This window comes from Microplitis demolitor, chromosome 6, assembly GCF_026212275.2.
Source record: "Microplitis demolitor isolate Queensland-Clemson2020A chromosome 6, iyMicDemo2.1a, whole genome shotgun sequence".
Lineage (NCBI taxonomy): Eukaryota > Metazoa > Arthropoda > Insecta > Hymenoptera > Braconidae > Microplitis > Microplitis demolitor.
Window position 1 is genome coordinate 10,262,434 of NC_068550.1, and position 14,924 is coordinate 10,277,357.

Sequence of the window (14,924 nt, forward strand, 5' to 3'; positions counted from 1 at the left end):
AATTAACCGATTTTGACATTTAAGGCGGCATTCGGCGCGTTTTATTGTATTCTTGAGCTGGTCAGATTTTGAAATTGTTTGGGTTAAGAATTTCAAACGATATTCGCAAAACGTCGACATCTGATGAAAACTCGATTTCCGGAAATCGGGATGAAAACAATAACTTTCCGAATTTTTTGAATATCAACGATTTTTTTTTTTCGGGAAAAACAAAAATTTTCAATTAAACCTATTTTAATTATTTTTTAGAAAAAAAGGATTAATTTTAATTTTTAATTGAATCATAAATTATAAATTAAATTTATTTAAATCATTGATAAAAAAACGTAATAATTTCCACTATTAACGTCAAAATAAAAATAAACGTTTAACAATTTAATTTTTTTCACCAAAAAAATTGAATATTCGTGATTAAAAACTTCGATTAAATCCGATTGAAGCTTGATCGGATTTTGATTGTATTTTTTGCGTGATCAGACATAACTTTGCATAAATTATGCTTGGTCATGCATGATCCATGTTTGACCATGCTTGGTGTTGCTTGAATAATGTATGATCATGCATGCTGATTTTTTTTCGGACTATCAAAAGAATCCAAATGAGAATCCAGTCTAGATTTTTATATGATTTCTCACATGGCGTTTTCAGGTGGATTCTCGTATAGTTTCATATGTGGTAATCCAGCATATATTCCAAAGTAGACTTTCACGTGGGCTCCTATAAGAATCCATACTATGCCAAAGTCATATGGGAATCGTATGGAATCTCATGTAGATTTGTGCCTCAATTTCCCATGGAAATGTGCACCATGTCAAAATAGGAATCTAAGTACTCATAATTTCCTATGTGGATTCGCCATATGGGAATTCGGATAATTATGATTTTCTACATAAATTCTTATATAAAACCATATATTAATTCCTATGGATTTTTACATAAATCCATACTTTATTATATGGATTCCTAAGGGGTCCCATACAATTCCTCATAGATTTTTTCATTAGGGTAGTGATCCATGACGAAGAATGACTTCACATGAGTTATTCACGGTCAAGCATGCTCATGCCAAGTTACTCTCAATTGTGCATAACCATTCTCTCCGTATTATACATTCTCATTCATGATCATGCACGATAAATCCAGATTTTATATGGTATATATGACGATACATAATTCGTGCAGTGTCAAGAATAATCACTTATGATTGAAGTTTGTCATGCATGACATTGCATGAATCATGCGTGACTATTCTGTCCTCGTCAGACATGTCCATGCATGATTGAACATGGTTTTTAATGATCATGCGTGCTTTCGCATGAATCGTGCAATGTCATGTCTGGGTCATGCACGATCATGTCTTAATCATGCACGATCATGAATGGTCAACCATGATCGTGCATAATGATGTTTTTCTAGGAATTTCTTTTCTTTTTTGAATATAGTTCATTTTAAATGAGAGATGGCAACTCGGCTAGTTCGTATATAGATTGATGTGTATTTACAAATATTTTATAGTGTATAGTATCTGTGAATTTTGGGAAAAAGTCTTATTTTCGTCAACTTAAAAACGTAATCTCATTGGAAAATTCAGCTTACAATTACATGGCAAATTTTGCTTAAAATATGAAGACCACCCTGATGGTTAAGCTGGTAGCAAGCTAGCGACAATATACTGTAGCAACTTATCACCAAGTTGCTTGCGACATTGACATTTCTATAAGTTGATGGTAACTGGTCACCAACGGTGCGACAGGTTATCGCAGGAGATTGTTCCCGACTTTCTGGGAAGTTGGTAACAATTTAAAGTTAACTGTTACAAGTTGATAGTTATCTATAAGTTGTAACATGCTCACTGTAATCAGAAATCTGAGTAACAAAAGCTAATATACAGATGTGGTCAAATCGAAATATTATGTGCTCCGTAAACTTTAGTAAATTTTGCATATTCTGATGGCAAAGTTTGCTTAGCATAAGTTTACTGCACAAACGTTGCCTTGAATTTTTTGCTGAATGCTCATCAACTTCGGGCTTTTCCCTTCTTGATGAAAATTTAATGCTGTTAAGTGCGGTCCAGCTTTAACCTATCAATTCTGACTATGAATACTGACTTAGGATCGGTCAGTGTAATATTTCTAGTAAATTGTATGTTAATTTGTATTGTATGATACACTCGTGTTGTATTCATAAAACTGGTTAATAGAAATTGACATATACTGGCCTTTAATTTGATGGAAACCAACATTTAAAGAGTGGGGGAAAAGATTTCAGGAATTTTGAAAACTTTGTGTAAAATAAGTTGTCACGTAACGATTCAAATTATTTAATTTTTAGTTAGTTATAAGTTAAATATTTAGATTATATATTTGAATTTGAGTCGTTACGCGGGCATTCCGCCATTTCGCCGATGGAGACGGCAGTCCGTACACAGTGCTGGGGCATGCGCGCCGTGTATGAGAGAGCACGTGTGCGAAATAATTTTATTTTATGATTTAAAAATATAAATAATTGATTTTTGTTAAATTTAAGTTTTTGTTTATGATTTTGGAACAGTTGGGATGCATAATCCAGCGTAACATTATGTCCCAACAATTGTCTAATATATTGTTTTATTTAAACTTGTCATCCGAATGAGGATGTCAGTTTGGTTGGAAAATATTGACCGCCGGGTAACGGTAAATTAATACCTTGGCTATATTCCTGACGTCAATTTTATAAATTTTAAATAATTATTATTTCATTCATTAGATAAAATAAAAACATGCATATGTTATAAATAAATAGTTCATATATGTAAATAATTATTCATGTATCATTCAGGTATTGAAGAATTGTCTTTATAATTTATATTTTAATTTAAAACTAGGCCCAGGGCTGATAAAAAAAAATAATTTTAATAGTAATTAAGGGCGACGGTGGCGCCATGGTGTGTAGACGCTGTCCTTTGTACAACTGTGCATTTATTATTTATTTTGGAAAAAGAAAGAGTATAGTTAGTAAAGTCCACCGGGTGAATTAGTATATATTTGTTTCAATCCATATTATTTTCGTTCCTGGAGATTATTAATTTTGAGTAAGTACTTTGAATTTCTTTCACCGCATATATTTTTCACGTGATAACCTCCCCCGGTAGTTGTTGGTCGCCGCAGCGAGGGAAATTAATTTGTTCATAATTGATTACTGAATGATACATGATTTTTATTATAAATAATTGTCGTTAATTATTGTTAGATATTTCGTTTATTATTGTTAAAAATATTCTGACATTTCTATATATATATATATATGTATATATATATATATATATACACCTATAGTATATATATCTATAGAGCGCATACAGTACTTGAGTAAATTCCTCAAGTACTGACATCATCACTTTGGGTGAAAATTCTCCAAAGTTAAAATTATTTTTTGTTCTCACTCGAAATATTTGTAGAAAAATATTAAGCATTATTATATATATATATTTATTATTGTTTATCTTTATTATTATTTAACATAATTGAGTAACTTTACTTTTTTTTACTCTTGATTTATTTGTTTGCCCCAGCGATCGAAAATTAATATTGAAATTTTTATTTCAAAATTATAAATTATTTAATGCAGAGGAATTTATTATCTTGAGTGTGAGTGAGGGTAAATCCCGTGTCTTTCTCTCTCTCATAAGTGTTGAGAGACAAAATAAGAAATACAAAGACTGTGATTATTTAGCATTCTTATTTTGAAAATCTGAATAATTAAATAATTATTTCTATTATTTGAAATTAAATCAGGATTATTAATAAATTTAAATTATATTTATTTTTTTTGGTCAACTCAGTTTATATAATTTATTGTGATATTGCGATTATGTTGTTGGAAAAATAACCTGGTATTATTGTTATTAATTTTAACAAAATTAAATATTGTGGAAAATTATTATTTTTATATTGTTTATAGAAATTAAACGTGGAAACCAACAGCTGTCGGGGAAAATTTAATATTTATTTCTCTGGATCTTTTCCTACTGCTGAGTTTCATTTTTCCTGATCTTATTTATTACTTATACGTAATTATTTATTATTTATTTACAAATTTTTCTATTATTTATTTCATTTCTGTTATGTCTCTCGAGTATTTTTCGCTTTATCGTGAGTCTCTTGCTCGGATTTCCCCTCGTAAATTTTCCCCCTGAATGAAGTTTTGTCCGTTTTAACTAAACGGTCTGGCTTCTGCGTGCACTAACCCAGCCTGAGGAGTTGGTCCAGGCACGACAAGTATTTATTATTTATAATTTAATTATTGTTGAAATTTATTATTTTATTTTAATTCGATCTCGATATTTATTATCATTTAATATCGTTTATTATAATTTATTAATAATTTTGAAATCACGCGTGGGCGACCGCATACACTATATCAGGCTGTTCCGCGTCTCCGTCGCGCAATCCCAGCAAGGTATACGTTATAAAGTTGTAGGAAATGGAGTGATTTACGAAAAAAGTTTTATAACATTTTAAGATTAGTATAATAGTTTTGCTGAAAAGTTCAACAATACGAAAATTTATTATGAATTCGACTTCGACTTCGAATAATTTTTAAACAATTAAACTAATCAAAAAATAACAAGTAACTATTTTTTAGAACGTTTAATGTTTAACAAAAGTCCGTTCTCGTATTCGAATAAGACTGTTTTTATTCATTTCTTCCTCCAAAAATGTCTTTCGAATAAATAAATCGATTGAGATTGTTTTCGCGGCAATGGACGCGTTTTATTAAGTTCTAGAACTGATTAAAATTTAAAATCGATCGCTCAACTCGTTTCTCAGAAATCAATAACAATCTAAAACAAATTTTTTTTTTCGTCATTCACAAATATTTTCGAGTCTCCTTGATCAAATGATCTGAAATTTCTAGGAAAGAAGATGGCCAACAAGCTCTTTCGATTGTCGCAAGAACCATTCAAATTGGTTTATTAGTTAAAATGTTATAGACTGGTCATATACATACTTACACACACACACACACCCACCCACACACACACACACACACACACTCGGACATTGTTTTGAAAATAGTCAGGATAGCTTCCTAGGACTGTAAAACGTCGACATCTGATAAAAACTCAATTTTCGAAAATCGGGGTGAAAACAATAACTTCCCGAAATTTTTGAAAATAATCGATTTTCTTGGCAGGAAATTATAAAATTTTTCTACTTTCAAATATTCATATCTTTGAGAAAAAAAATAACACTTCTGAATATTTCAGGATCTTTTGAGAACAGACAAAGGTAGTCTACGAAAATGTTTGAGCCAAAAAAACAAGTAAGTTTTTGAATTATTCAATTTTAAACATTTCAAAATTTTGCGATTCTTCGATTTTTCGAAATTTGGTTTCCAAGTATATTTTTTTCATTGCCGTAAGTATCCTCTTTCAAATGAATCAAGGTCGATTCTTGTAACTATAATAGTTTTCGAGATATTCAAAAAATTATCTTGAAAGATTTGAAAAATCATAAGATTTTGAGTTTTGCATAACTTTCGATAAAAATTTTTTTCCGTTGGTGAAACTTCCTTTTAGGATAAAAGGAAATTTCTGGCCAAGTTTCGTCCCAGTCGGAAGGGGTCGATTTCAACTTTTGGTCGATTTGAGATAGAATGAGCGATAATGTTTATTAAAAAAATTCCTCAAATTTTTTTTACCGACGGTATGTGTGTAAGAAGCGTAAATTCCACTAAGCAACCTCCACGTAGTACGCTTTGGGTAACGCTAATGCTGGCGGTATAAAAAATTTGAGGAATTTTTATTGACAGTTTTAAATCATTGCGGATACAACACAAAAAAAATTTCGAAAAAAAAAATTTTTGAAAATTTTTTTCGATAAACAATCTTTTTGATCGGAAAAATCAAGATTATTGGTGAAAACAAATATTTTGGAGTCGATAAAATGAACAAAAACCGAGAAACTACTAATTATGATGATTTTTGGCAAAATCGATAAATTTAAATCTTTGGGACACTAGGAAAGAAAAATCGTAGCGCTTTGAAATTTTCAGAGTTTTTTCAGGACACATTGAGGTTGAAATAAAAACGTTGATATACTTTGTTCATCCGTTATATCCAAAGTTATAGCAAGATTCCCGAATATCCTTAATTATGCGAAATTTTACCTGTTTTTTGATAAACATTATCGCTTCAAAAAAATTTTTCTATCAAAAGTCACTAACTTTGTCTTACAGAGAATGTCTTCCAGTTTTCAAAACCCTACTTCTATTCTCTGTATGACCAATACGTCCAGAGTAATTGATTATCAAAGCCAAAATGGACTTTTTTGCTTTGATCAATGATAACTCGGCGCCAAATCATCGTAGAGACTTTTTGAAGCCACCAAATCAAAGGGCATAAAATTTCCTAAAAAAGTCATAAGATCAGATTATATAAAAAAATTCATTGAAGCCCATAGACTTGTTGAAAGGTGAGCAAAAATTTTGAAAATGTTTATTTCGTCGGATTTCTTATGATTACTCCGGAACCGTGCATGATAGTAAAATTTGAGGTCCAGATCTAAAAACTAGAAACTTGAGGCTACAATTTACTTTTCTAATTTAACCCTACGATCATTTTTCATCGAGTTACAGCATGTTGAAAGTCACCAAAAAACTTCGAATTTTTTTTCTATCCCTTAATTTTTTGGAACTAGTGTAGTATTTACCATTGGTGAGAAATAATTTATTTATTTTTTAATTTTCATTATTTTCTAGTGTATAGCTGCAATTACGGCCTTGTACACTTTTTGCCTTCATATCGCAACTGCTTTACTTTTTTTCCTGCTTCTCCTTGTGCGGCTGCGGCCCGACTTGTGCTTATACTGTACTGCATCATTACGGTGATGCCCTGCAACCTCTTCTGTGCAATGGAGGTGCAGTTGCTGGGAAAACCACAAAGAAAACCTAGCCAGTACAGTTTCGGTTTGGGTGAAGCTCCAGTGATCGATAAAATTTCCATTTTACCGATCACTGGATCTTCATCCCGCGCCTAACGATCAGAGAACTTCGTTCGAACCGGACGTGTGGCTAAACGGTCACCCAGCCAAGTAGTGATTCTGCTCGATGCTACTGAACTTCGGTGACTACTCGAGCCACGCGCGTGTCAAACGGCTGCCTCAGCCGCTTAAAGTAATTAATTATTTAACATTATTGTTTATTACTTGCGAGTATTGTTATTATTTGCGAGGAGTAGTTTATCATTCATAACTATTATTTATCATCTGCGAGAAATAATTTATTATTTACAATCATTATTTATTATTGGGAAAATTTATTTATTTAATATTATTTAATAGATTACAAGCTTATAAAGAATAAACTTACAGCTTGGGATGTGATTGGGAAAGAATACATGAAATGTGTCTTGCTTTTAAGTAGTTACAGATCAAATATAATATATAAAAAACGGGTTGTCAGAGAATAATATACATAATTAGCATTGGATTTGTCACATCAGTGATGTTCTCCTTTGTAGCGCTTCCAGTGTATAGTTGACGACGCTTTTGATGCATTTTTTATCTTGTATGGCGAGTATGTTTACTTCTTTTAGACCAAAAACACACATTACATCTAGGTACGGGGTCAAAAACTTCCTCCTTAGGTCTTTGTATGCAGGACAGAAGAGAAGAAAGTGCTCATAGGTATCTAGGGCCCAGTAGTGGCATACTTGACAGTATTTGTTGGGCTTGAAAATGTGAGTTTCCCCATTTTGTGAGTTCAAAGAGCACCAGTGTTTATTTCCTAGCCTTAGTTGTGTGAAAACTCTTTTGTACAGGAAAGAGAGATTGGTGTTTAAATGAAAGGCACATGAGTCACTGATTGATCTTCGGATATTCAATTGACCAAGATCCAAGTGAACTTTTGTATTTTTCCAAGACCCTGGATTTTTCTAACTTCCATGCCTTGGGGTCCCAATTGCCCCACATATGGGTTGCACCAAGACTGGACAGACAACATTTAAAAAGAGCTGCCTAATTGTACTTTACTTTGCCTAACATACCTCTTGAGTCGTCTGCCAGCTCGATTTGGTGCATGAAGCACATCTTAGGCAGACTGTTTTCACTTAGCTCCAGAATATTGATCATGAAGTTTCAGGCTAGTTTGAGACCTTGCAGGCTTGTTTTGAATCTGTCCAGCTCGAGTCTTAAGGAGCAACTTGAGGTGCATTTGGGGAGCTTTAAAGTGCGTTTGAAGAAATCCACTTACACTACTCCAATTTCTTCGGTATAGGCTAGTCCCCAGACTGGAAAGCCGTACAATAGGGTAGAGAGAGTCACCGCATCGTATAGCTTGGTGCACGCCTCCCAGCTGTCGTTTTTCGCGCTTGCTAAGATTGATATCACAGCTTCAGTAGCTATTTTAGCTTTTTTAATTGCACTTTCCATATGCTTGGAACCAGTCATGGTGGAGGAAATGTTGAAACCAAGATACTTGAATGTAGGAACTACTTCTATTAGTGAATTGTTGTATTGGAGCCGGTGTACTTCGTTGCGTTTTGGTTGGCCTCCTGATCTAAAAAAACATTGCTTTTGTTTTGCTTGTGTTAACTTTAAGCTTGTTTATTTCACAATATTTTTCTCGGGATTTTGTGAGGGCTATCATATCTTTTATGTTCTTAGACAGCAGTACTATATTATCAGCGTAAAGCAGCATGAGTAGGTCCACCACGTTGTTGATAATTAAGCCAGTATGTTTCCTTCTCCTAAAAAAATTCTCGATATCAGCCAAAAACAAAACGAATAGCAAGGGACTTAGGCATTCTCCCTGGAGGGCTCTTTCAATGACTTTGAAGCAATTTGAGTACTCTCCGTTTTGTTTGACCTGTACGGTAGCATGGTCATATAATTCTTTCAAGATGTGTATAAACTTTGTACTCACGCCAAGTTGGTAGAGCTTTGCCCAGAGTAAATTCTGAGCCACAAAATCAAAAGCACGGGAGAAGTCGACAAATAGCCCATATACCTTGCCGAGGGATTGTCTCGGCCTGAGATGAATAGCGGATAGAAGGACATAAAAGGCGTCAACGCATCCTCTATTGCGTCTGAATCCCATCTGTGATTCTGGAATGAGACGCGCATTCTCAACCCAGTTTTCAAGCCTTTTCCTGAGAATTTCTGTATATACTTTGGTAATGCAGTTCATGAGCACAATACCTCGGTAATTTCCTGGGTCTTCTCTGGCTCCCGTTTTAAACATCATGCAGAGGACTGCTTGGCTCCATTCTCTGGGTACTTTGCCCTGCTCAAGATTACTATTAAATAGTGATAGCAAGCAGATTTTGTAGTTTGAAGGTAGTTTTTTTAAGAACTCATTCAATACCAAGTCAGTACCCGGTGCTTTGCCTGATTTCAACTTTTTTAAGCAGTCCTTAAGCTCCAAAGCTGTCTTGGTAAATATTTGCATAGAAGGTGTTCCAATCCTCAACTGAGGGCCCTTTGGTCCATTTTTTAACTCTGGAGCATTTTCTCACAGCAACCCAGAAGTCCTTGGAGTTGCGGACAGCACTGAATTTGTTTTTTATATTATTGATGTAGTCCAATTTTCTAGTCTTTATAGTTTTCTTATATTCCTTCTTGGCATCGATACATGCATGTCTGTATTCTGGACTGACGTTTGATTTAAAACATGCTTTGACGGCTTTTTGAGCAACCTTTTTTGCATTTTTACATTCAGAGTTGAACCATGGTTTCGATGGTTTACTTTTTGAGTTGGATTCAAGTACAATCTTCATATTTGTAAATTCCGCAGCTTCTTTGATGCTCTTAATAATTTTCTGACCCTGTAAATCAGGATTAGTTGTATTTATTATTTCGCATGTGTTACTGGCAGCCAGGTACATGATGTACGTACTCGAATCGGAATCTTTCCATTTGAAAAGAGTGTGTTTCGAGATTGTGTTGACTGGGTGTTTTGCACGAGTACAATCTCCACTGAGTAGTTCCAGAGTAACTGGGAAATAGTCTGAGTCTGTGAGGTTATTTTGCACTTGCAGGTCAGATATAAGTGACAAGGCGTTGACGCTAGCCCAGACTAGATCCACCGTACTTGAGCCGTTTGAGTTGCAAAACGTCTTTTAGGCAGGATGGTCACTTTTTGCGTGGCCATTGATGACTACAAAACCGAGTGGCCCAAGATGTTTAGTCAGAATTTTTCCTCTTTCGTTAACAAATTTATCGATAGCTTTTGTTTCTGTGTATAGTGTGGTGTCTTCAAAAAATTCTTCATAGCTGTCATCTAAAAGGCCCACCCTGGCATTTGCATCTCCCCCAATAAGGATTGGAGCGTCTTCGTAGTCTTCCTGGATAGTATTGATAACTGAGCATAGTTGCTTTATTAGCTCTTTAAAACGTGGTGAGTCAATTAAATTTTGGGAGAAGTAAAGTGAATCAATTATTAATGAACAGTTGACTTGATGGTCGACCAGGTTGAAGCTCCACCAAGGTGTTGATGCGATGAGTGTCGAGCTTGTATTAATATTAACTAGCGTTACAAGGCCTCCACTTGGTCGGCCGCAGTTGGTTGGTTTTTTTGCTGGACTCCAATAACACCGGTATTCGCTGAGGAACTCTGGGGTAGAAGTCAGGTTACAAGAGAGCCAAGTTTCTGAAAGACAGTATGTACAGGATGAGATGCTGTTGACAAGATTAGTACAATTATTAAAACCATTTAAATTATGAAAACAGATACTTATGTATAAATTCGCTGACGTTTGTTGCTATTGCTTTGGCGTATGCTGCCTATGAGGCTGTGGGGCCCGGTACTTAGGTCCTCGAGTGTTGCGAGGTTTGGCTTGTGCATGAAAATTTCTTTTGGGGCTGGTTGCAGTATATACAATTTGGTTTTTTGCAATATCCCATTTGCAGGTGTTCCTGTCCACGAGAATCTTCTGGAATTTAACAGCTACAGTTTTGCCTTCACCTCTCATTCTATTTACAAAGCTTCTATTGTTAACATCAATAATCTTTTCAGTGTTAGTGTTACGTTTTCGCTGCACGATGTTGATGTTCAGCTCAGCTAGATTTGTAGTTGTTCTCTAGGTATTTGGTTCTCGACAGCAAAATCACCTCACGGTGACCCGAAATAACTGGTGTTGTATTAACATATAACAATAATTTTATTCACAAATGATAATTATAGATTTTAGTTGAACGTATACACTTATGATACAAATTAAATATGTTCAGTAGTCAAACTTACAGAAGGTATGACTAAGGACTTGATAGTTTTTATAAATTCTGGTGTAACTGAGTCTAATCTAACAGTGAAATTAAACGAGTGTTAAGAGCTGTCTTAATAAGCGTACTGAGAGTTAAGGCCCTGCTGCTAACTGAGCAAGGGTTTTTATAAGGTATTCTAAACACAAAAAAAATAGTGGGATGAGAATTATTAAGTGGGGTTAAATTATTGATCAGAGTTTACACTCATTGAGCATTGAACTCGTCATTGGTTATCAGCGCGAGGTGATTGGGCATAAGACCCATACGTCGAGCGTGATAAGGGATTTAATCCTCGGCTGATATAAATTTCTGAGAAAAGTTATTTATTTGAAAGTCAAAGTCCATTTTCATATCATCTGCGTTTGTTACAAATTATTACTAATAATTTATACAGCTGTGTTTTAAAATGATTAGATTATCCTCAGTTGAATATACTTCAAGATTTAAATGAAAAATGTTCTCATACGTGGGATTAAGTACATTCGGTGATTAGTTTATTATTTGGTTATTGATTTGAAAAATATACGTATGTTAGAGATATTCTTATAATATACAATTCAAATGATAGAATAGTTCTTATGATATATAATATACTCTTACGTTATTATAATTATGTACTTGAGGTACTCTAATTCTTGGTAATTACAGTGCCTTATTTTGGGAATAGACTATAGGTCGGTAAATTAATCTAGTGAGCTGAGAACGGGCCCTGCTTGATAGCCAGGATATAATATTAGTGAGGTCTAGATTGATATAAATTCTTTTGGTTGCCCCTTTATCTTTGAGCTTGGCTTTGTTGCGCAGGACATTTAGTTTTGTGTCAAGAGAGTCAAAGTTCACACGGACGACCGTGGGTTCAATCCTCTTTAACCATGCATAGTCTACTATGCTGGGAGAGATGTCTAGGGATTTTTTGAAGAAGTCTGTGAGGAGGTCATGTAGGTTGTGAGTCTCTTCACATGGAGAGAGTCCTTTAATGATCACATTTTGTTTGATGAGGTTTGATTCACAGGTCTCCAATTGTTTGACTGCATCAGCCAGAGTTTTCGAGACGTCCGAGTTGCTTTTAGACAGATCCTCAACTTTGTTTTTAACTATCTTATCAACTTTACTTTGGATTATCTTAGAAACCTTACTGTTAGTTGGTGAGAGAGGTGTTTCTAGAGACGTAGACATGGTTTTTTCAACATTGGATATTCTTTCCTCAAGCTTGCTGTTAGTTTCCTTGAGACTACCAATTTCACCCTTTATATCCTTCATATCCTTGCCGAGACCTTCTAAAATCTTATCTTGTTTATCAATCGCGTCCACCAGCTTTTCTTCCAGGCTTGAGAATGATTTTCGGTTGACTTTTTCCATATTTTCAAACATAGTAACAAGCCATTTCATCTCCTGGGGAATCAAGGACTCTTTATCATCCATTTTATTGGTGTTACTCTGGATCTTTTTCGGTGGCTGTAAAGGGTCGGTAAGAGAGGAAGAATCTTGCGTGATTTCCGAAAAGATTCTTTTACCTGTGCTTTTGGAACCAGCTAAGTAATTGCTGATTGAGCTTTGCTTAGCATCTACTTTATCTACACTGCCTGGCAGTTTGCTTAAGTTATTTGGACGTCCTCTTCCCACTTTTGCAGTATTAACTACCGGACTGTGAGTAGTAGTGCAGCCAGGTAGTGGAAAATGATTGCTTGTATTGGTATCTGATGGCAGTGGGTAACAGTTAGCATCAGGTGTTTTCCGGGTTGATCCACAGGTTTCGCTAGAGGTACCTTCAGACATATCTGGGTATAGTTTGCTTTTACTCCACGCACATTTTTTCGTGTCACAATTATAACCTCACTCTGGGTACCTTGCACTTTATTGTTGCTAATCAACTCAATGTTATAAGTAATTGCCTTAATTTAGCTTGTAGAAGGAAGTAGACAACATTTGATTGAATATCTTTAAACTTTATATTGCACGTATGAACACTTTGAAATAGTAAAGATCAGTGGGGCTCAAATATGTGGCTGTAATTTACATTTTAGCAAGTGTGTTCATAAGCACGTTCAACATTATGGACTCCAAAATCAATATAATAATAACATGAAATTTTCAATGAATGTGAGGTTGTTAATGTCATTAGCATTTGTTCCAAGTCAAAATGTTATTGCAGCATTTGAAGAAATCGTTTCATCGGATTATTACGAGCAACATAGTGATCTTTTTGACGATTTGCTGGAATATTTCGAGATGACATGGGTTGAAAAGTAAAACACAACAAAAATAAATGTGAGAAGCCTATTTTTCCTATTAGGATGTAGAATTATTATAATGCTGTTTTCAACGATTTTATCCGTTCAAATGATTCATGTGAAGGCTAGAATTCTGGGTTCAATGCCCGAGCAGAGCAGGCATCCCAGTATGGCGGAATTGATAAAATCGTTGAAAGACGAACAAAATAAGACTGAGATCTTAATGACACAAATAGAATCTGGACTCGACGTTGTTGCAGGTCGTCTTAAAGCCTATCAAAATTATGCTGATCGGTTGAAGCGAGTTGTTCAAAATTACGATCCTTCAAAAAAATTGGAGTATCTTAATAATATTGCAAAAATTCTAGCGTCCAAGAGTTACAAGTAATAAAGTTTTTGATATAACGGAAAAATTGGAATTTTGATATTTTATTAATCAGAATTTGTGCAATCAAGACTTTGATATTTACTAATTTAACTTTGATATTAATATTGCGTATTTATAATTTAAATGTCATTGTTTTTTTTTTATAAATTTATACTTGTATTTTGTTTATTATGAGTTTATTATAATGCTAATTTAAAAGGTTAGATTACATTAAGATTGCTAAAATTATAGCACCCAAGATTTATATGTAATTTATATTTTGATGCGACGGAATTTTGATATTTTAATAACTAGAAGTTGCACAATCATGACTATGTTATCAGCTAAACGTATTGTTAATGTGACTTTGACAGTAATACCGATTTTAAATGATTTAAATGGCAGTTTTTTAGTGTTTTTTTTTTTTTTTTTTTTTTTTTTTATGTATAATTTGTTACGTCCCAGCCTGCTCATCAGATCCCTCAGACTATTTTGAAATACTAATTAATAAGAGACCGATCTGAGACCTAACTAATTAATTAAGATGTACATTGATAATTTAGCAAGTGGCATAATTAATAAGTCACTCTATGATATAGGATATAATATAATAACATAAAATAGTATAATATTATTTAGAATATTTAAAACATATTGACAAAGTTATTTTTCTCTTAATATTTGTTATGTACAAATAAACGTTGACGCCTCGAGTAAATCCTCGAGACGTGCAGCTGCAAAAATACTTATTTTGTTCTACGATAACTTTTGTTCATAAATGAGTGACTCATTTGTTAATAACAAAAACGAAGAAAGCGTGAAAACGGAGAATGAATCGTTCGAGAATATTATTTTAATCGATCCGACCCTCTATATCGACCGTTGGGCGGGCCTAATGCCCAAGCGTCTCGTATTGATAAGAGACTTACTCTAGTTTTTTTCGATCAAGAGAAAATGAGTCTGAAACATAGAATCATCTAGAGCAGTCAGCCTTAATATTAAATACTCAACTTCGTTCTCACCTTTTTGAAGTTTTTGTTATAAGTACATTAACAAATTTATAAATCGATCCAATTGTATATT